We start from the raw sequence: 7,329 nt of genomic DNA, 5'->3' as shown, positions 1-7,329 counted from the left end.
TCACACAAGTTCGATGAATGATCTCAATTCCATATTTTACATGATTTCCCAATGCCAGAGGTAACCAATGCTAATACTGGATGCATGAAAACAGCTTGCCATACATGTTATTAGTGAACCAACACTAACACATATTTTTTTAGGAAGTAGCCAATATATAACTGATGGTGGCAGTACAATACATATATACTGGATAGGTCCGGGCAATATGTAAAACTGAGAAAGAACGAGAGCTATAGGTATGCTGTTGTTATTGCTCATCACATTCCATATTGCTCATCAAATACAAAACTGGAATGTTCAGTATTCCTTTTTCACGAGCTCTTAACTATTCCACTCAATCATATATATTTATAGCATAAATATGATATGCTATGAGGTGTGCGCATTTTGATACTTGTTAGCACTGTGGTTGTCAATGGATGTTTGGCTGTTTATTTGTAGATGGAACTTCTGTGGGGTATGGATAATGTTTTTTAGTTTTTGAGCTAAGTCACTACTACTTTAATTAAGGTAGTTATGGATAATTAGTTCACACATAGGAAATTGATATGTTGCAGTGTTTACCAGGCATGGCGTGGTTTGCCAGGTCGTCACCAAGTCCCCAACGCTGTCACCGGCCGGACCTACGACTATACTAAGATGAGTCTTCATCTCTAAAAGCTTCTGTAAACTATATAATGGATCTATTATTCTAACCAGCAATGAATTTAAGTAGCAAATTCGTTTCTCGATGGTTAGTTGTATAATTGCCTGCCAACACTGACACTAATTAACAGCCAACCATGACCATCAATTTAATTTCACTTATTAATTTCCAACTATTTTTCTAGATAAGGCTCAATATATATGAAGCTATGAAACTTACATACGAACATGACTTGACTATTGGTTGTGAATTATTAATGGAGAACATGTAGCCAATGTTTTTGAATGATTTTGCACATGAATTATCTGGTTATTGTTCACTATGGGTGCATGTGTATTATTGGGTTTGAGCCTTGGGCATGCAACAATGAGATCTATTTGTATTGTTTTGTTAACTACTTAATCCGAAATCATTCATCAAGTTTGATCCTAAATATTATCACAATACTTTTGATACAACAAAAATTATTTCAACTTGCCATGTGGAAAATCAAGTAAGAGCATATCCATGTGTATGTTTCCTATGAATGGTACGGGATTTGCAAACTTAAAAGATATTAGATATTTGACAAATATTTTTAACCAAAATTGTTTGAATTATTTGTTCTGATATGGCTGTTTGACTGATTGCAATGTTGATTGTTCGTAGTTTTTTTGAACTGTGTAAGCATAGATTTACATTTTGTAGCACCCGGTGCAACGCATAGGCTTTTATTACATGAAAGGACTTATTATCATGACTGTCATAATATTCAAGATTTTCATAAGTGTTTGTTTATTTGTTTGTTGTCTGCCATGTTAAGAATTGCATGCATGCTTTTATTGATATAAAATGTGCTTCAGAAAATCACGTGTTATGAATCCATGCTATAATTTTGAAGGTGAACATACAGAAAATGCAAGATAAAACATACTAATATAACAACTATTACAATTTTAGAGAAGATAAAGATCCAGAATTGTTCGTACCTAGAGGAACTCGCCTTCTAGATGGTCCTTGCTTACACAAGGTACTCCTTGGGTAATTTTCCTCCAGGTCTGCTGTTGTGATGGCCGAAGAACAGCAAGGAGGGGGAGGAGGGATGGCAGACAAGGTTAACATATATAGGTAGGACATGCGGAGAATAACTGGGTAGCAGATCATGGCTGAATATAGTTATACCATATATAACATTGTTTTCTACCATATATACCATTGTTGATGGTGCAGATCTGTTTCCTTTTTCCATCAAATGCACACCTGTTAATAAATAAGAAAAGATGTAAAAATCATATCTTACTAAAGAATTAAATTATTGTATTAATTAAATAAAAAGATTTTCATTGCTTGCATGCCAAAGTTTAGCTACAGCAAAAATAAATTCACGGCATGCACACTAATCATTTTCCTCTTAGATATTTTTGTATGATTTAACAGTTTGTACTAATACTTCATTCCATATTTTGGTAGTAATGTACAGTCTCAATTTACTTTTTGCAGTTGTAATATCTGAGAGACCACACAAGTTCGATGAATGCTTTCAATTCCAGTTTCTCCATGGTTTCCCAATGCCAAAGGTAACCAATACTAATTCTGGATGCATGAAATCAACTACTTATTTTAGCGCTGATGTTGATCAGTAGGCATTGACATGATAATTACATATAGTTATTTTTGCCAAATATAATTCATGACTTTATGGATCTTTTGCAATATCGTGTATGGACTTTACTATTTAGGGCTGCCAGTACGTTAATGTGGGAGTTGTAGGAATTATACAAGTATAGTAAGCTATAAATCTGCTACGTACTATACATGGAATAAAACTTACATTCACTGCTATGATTCAGCATTTGTTGTGAGCCTAGGACCACATACAACAACTTAATATTGCATCAAGTTGAGAACTACCTAGAAAGCTATAATTATTTGCAACAAAAAGGCACCAACTCTCTATCTTCTGCCACATAGAGGTCCCCAAGACCACCTGAACTTTCAATCAAATGGATGATAAATCACTACACATCAACATTAGCTCCAACATATATGGTGTACAAACCAAACTGAGACTTGAGAGGGAGACAAAAAGATCAAGTTTAATCATGGTCCCACATATTCCTAGTTTTCCTTGCCACACAGAGGATTAGTACAGGTTGCACAGTATATTATCTGAAACACAAGAGAAAGCACAACCAGCTTCCTCTTCCCAGCGCCAAAGCCGCCAACCCCTCTGCATCCTTCGTGAGCAGAGCAGATCAAAGCCGACACCAAGACAACACGCCTGCTTCAAGCCATTAAAGGAAACCCCTCTCCATACTCGGGCGCAGTCGTGCCCCTGCACACCAAGGCACCGTAAGCGTACAACAGGCCAGCCGTGCGCTCCTGCCATATACTATCTCACCGCGCCGCCGACGGAACAAAGCCTGTCCGAGGCAATGGCTGAATTTATCTTCACATGCACCATGAAGCGTGGCTAAGACCTACTCTCGACCCAGATGCCGAATCCACTACCTCGGCTTCTTGCTCGTTATCTTATTCCTTACAGTATTCATGCACATCTCAAATTCTTAGCATGGCAGAGGTAACAACAAAGGGCTAGGTAGAGGCGCATGGTACCGGCAATCGAGTGGTATAGGATAATGGAGGAAGATGGATAACTCCTGATGCGTCACCCCCGCCCCATCAACGACCGGTCGCATACATAAGACACGCATGAACTATATCTAACCCACGTCCGCCTCCACATCCTTCTTCAATTAGTGGGGGTGAGAGTTAGCTGTGGTTGGAGGCGCTGGAAACCAGTGGGGGTTTTGAGGGATAGAGCTACGTGAGGGAGAGGGGCACGGGGATCTCGGCAGAATTTTTCGTGAATGGAGCGTGGCATGAGGGGGGAATATTCGTCCGCTCGGCAGAGTATAGTCCGTCAATTAATTGCTACGTGCAATCATAACCTCCGTTTTAGGCCGTTAGATAATCTGGTGGCACCAATTAATCTTGGTACACATAATGGGGTGCTCATAGAAAAGAAAATGTTCATTTGGTTAAGAGTAGTATAGATATTAACACAATTGGAGGCACAGTGCTGCTGCCGAAGGATGTAAATATCCTGTGCACACACATGCATTTGCCTAGTTTAGGAAAAACATTAAACCCTGGCGACTCATCTCATCTAGCGTCAAGCCCTATTACCCATGTACAGCTTGCACAGATGGGGCTAACGGCTCATTCATGGCAAACAACCGAATGATTCATTCAGGACGTTGCAACAAAATCAATTAATAATCCAACAATATGGTAATAAAACCAAACTTCAATAATACCAAAACACCATAAAGTTTGAATAGTTTGATAATACCAAAACATCCTACAATTTGTAAACATACGTCTATAGAAGACCCCATACAGTTATTATCTAAGTATTCATATCAAAAATAATAATTGTCAAATCGATGCATAACAAATCTGAAGTATAGAAAAATATTATTGGCATATCTGCATGCATCAGTCCATCTTCAATTGCTTAAAACCCTCAGAGCCGCTCTAATCTCTGGCGGGATGTTTGCAGCAGCTTCATTGTCTTTGAACATTAACATCTGGACCGTAACATGGTGTCTGAGCTGTATTGGATCCTAGGAAAGGCGCAAAAACTCAATCATTTAATAAACTGGTTGGATAATAATTAGCACACATCAACTCATAATTTATGTACTTACGGTAGTGTTCATCCAGCCCATGCTACGTAAACGACCAATCTGGTGGGCCATCTCCTGTAGCACAAAGAAGCCGGAGTGTTTGCTGCGTCAAAAAAATATTAAACATTATAATGGTCTGCATCATTATGTATGCGATCAATTTAGTAGATTACCGACGAGCAGCACAGGACATGGAATCTTCTTCCCAATCCATGATTTGGGTATTCCAACCAGCGATCCTAGTCTGCAACACAGTGTTGAATTCTTCCTTCAGCAGTGTGATTTCCTTCCTCATCAAAATGTTATGAGTGCTATCTTCAGGATCAAACGTGTTGAAGGATGGATCCATCACGACAACCCTCCTCCTCAGCCGGTTGACTACAAGTAACCCGTACGACGAATCCGAAAGTTTCAACGGTAGTAGATACTGTGGCAGGTCGACACATGTCAATTGCAATTATAATAAGTAAAAATAACCTTAAGAAAGAGCGTGTCTTACAATTATAGACTTGAACACATCATATTTAGGAAGAGGCTGGACCACAACATAGTTAATCAGCATCGTGATACGCTCTCCTAGAGTCATCCAGGAGTACCTCAGGGCTTGTGGCTGAGAATGAAACTGCAAGTCGAAATAATGTTTGCTCCCAACCCAGTTGGTGCCTACGGTCCTCTCTAATTCAGTGCTCGCAAGCTTACGCACAACAAGGTTGGAGCATTCAGGATGAAGTTTTTTATGAAAAAAAGGGTGTCCTGGATCATTCGGAGGGTGATGTCGATCTGGTACGGCCAGGAGCTTCGTATCCATATTGAGCTGGGAAAAAAATGCCCAACAACGTTTAGGAAAAGACCTCAATGGTCATCTTCTAGTTTAATTTTGTCTATACTAACCTATAAACCGAATTCATGACATTGCACGAGGTCAGATTGTCCTCACCTAGATGTATCTACATGTATCGAATCTATAAACTGTTTTCATGTTGTTTGCATGACATAGTTCATGTAACGTCGGCTCCAACTAAAAACGTAGACATGTACCTATGAATATTTTAGGATTGCCCATTTAGCTAACTTTCCTTGTTGTGTAAAAGAGTGTTCAAACAAGATTGGTATATAGCAAAATAATGTATAATAAGACAACTTACTTTAATGTATCTTCGTCTCGAATGCCCATGATACTGTGAATTATGTATTGGAGTGCATCTTCCACGGCGTGCATTGGTGGGGGCAAAAGATCCATGGGCGCAGGCACATCCTCCTGGGGACCGGGAACATCCTCCTGGGCGGCAGGCGCACCCTCTTCGGGTGCGTGCGCAGCGTTCCCAATGATCGCCTCCATTGGATAGAAAATTAGTTCTTTAGTTCTCGATCGGAAATTGTTGATGGGATATATGTGAACTTGGGTGGGTGGTTAAATAGTAGGCAGATGGAGTTTATCATTTTGTTACCGTGACATCTAATAAATTGGAGAGTTGATATTCCCTTCCAAATGATCAGCGTCGTTTAATTAAAGCAGTTATTCATTTCCATGTATACAATATTTTTACTTGTGGACGGATCTGATCTTTCTCCCAGTATCAGATAATATATTCCCGATTCCATTATTTTAGCCCACTTGTTTTGTCAATACAACAGAAAGGGAAATAAAAGAAACTTCATTTTCCTCCTCCCCGTGGTCGTCTGTATGTACAAGCATTATATCATTATTAGGGTAATCATATCTCTAGATTTAATACGATCTTATTTTTCTATCCCAGACAAATGAAATAATGAGGCTTTATTAACTATGATTTGTCTATTAAAATATTAAAGTTGTAACGGTGAAGTTAAAATGAACTGTTTGTTCACTTTTTTTATTACTGAAAAATAATGCTTTGGCCTTTTATTTTTCTGTTTTGGTTTACTGTATATAAATTCATTGTAGTTACCTTTTGATGTTTTCATTTGACAGATTTTATTATGAAGCTAAGCTTCTAGACACACATCTGTTCTGGTTGTTATGTGTATGAGTTGACATTAAGCATGAAGCTATTTCGACTGGTATGTCATATTTTTTGCTTTTTTGAACTCGTCGTGCTCATGGTAACATGGGATTTCCTTTATGCTAATATATCGTATTACATATGCCTGTTTTCAGTGTAAATGTGTTAATTTATCAACAAAACCTTGGTGAATCTACAATCAGGGGGAGCCTTGATGCCTTCTCATGTAAGATTAACATCCACAACATTATGATAACTTCAGTCCATTACAACATGATAATAGGGTCAAGCTCCACTTTAATTTGCAGGTAAAGCATGCAGGAAATAATTGTTGACTTTCAATAAGCTTTGAATATAAGGTACATACTTTCCATCACCCATAGATTTACGACAAGTGATTTTTCTTTTAATGCTGATGTTGATAAGTAGGCATTGATGTGTTAGGTATATATAGTTCGTATTGCTAATTATGTAGTTCAAGCCTTTACTGTTATAATTGACCTGATATTTCGAGTTATATGATGCGTCGCAAAACAAATGTTTAATAAATCCAAAACAAAAAAAAAGTATTCAAACCCATATAGTTCCAGCTCCCCTCATTTTGGATGCTGGCATAAACCAACCTATGACCTCTTCGTGATTCCAGTTTGATGCTTCCTGGCTTCTAGTGGAGGGCTTCATCAATATTCTTTTTACCAAGATTTCTATACTTCTTATCCCTTCACATTTATAGTTTCGGGCCATGGACGACTGGCACAAATGCTCGTATGAGCTTTTCGACAGTTTATTAGGGGCTGGTCTCTTAACAGAGCAGCGGAGACCCGCAGTGAAAAAAATTCTTTAGAGCCAAAGTTCGCGAGCTTGGACCTTTTAGCACATGCGATAGGCCTCTCGGAAAATGATTGGTCAGTCTGATACAACCTTGAAGCCGCTCTGGTGCAGCTGCATCAGCAGGCAGAGATATATTGGCCTCAGCGTGGTACCCTCAATTGGACTCTTAAAGGGGAATCCCCAATGATAGAAGAAG

The 7,329-nt window shown here is 38.6% G+C and overlaps 1 long non-coding RNA gene across 1 annotated transcript; it reads left to right on the top strand.

Moving 5' to 3' along the window:
- The first annotated feature begins 1,709 nt into the window (after nucleotides 1-1,709).
- On the top strand, nucleotides 1,710-6,662 carry LOC123134509 (uncharacterized). Its single transcript, XR_006465657.1, has 5 exons — nucleotides 1,710-1,756; nucleotides 2,129-2,205; nucleotides 6,272-6,360; nucleotides 6,458-6,528; nucleotides 6,611-6,662. It is a non-coding gene; the product is annotated as an uncharacterized lncRNA (long non-coding RNA).
- Nucleotides 6,663-7,329: the final 667 nt, after the last annotated feature.

Source organism: Triticum aestivum, chromosome 6B (assembly GCF_018294505.1).
Source record: "Triticum aestivum cultivar Chinese Spring chromosome 6B, IWGSC CS RefSeq v2.1, whole genome shotgun sequence".
Classification (NCBI taxonomy): Eukaryota; Viridiplantae; Streptophyta; class Magnoliopsida; order Poales; family Poaceae; genus Triticum; species Triticum aestivum.
This window is presented reverse-complemented; position numbering and strand designations above follow the sequence as displayed.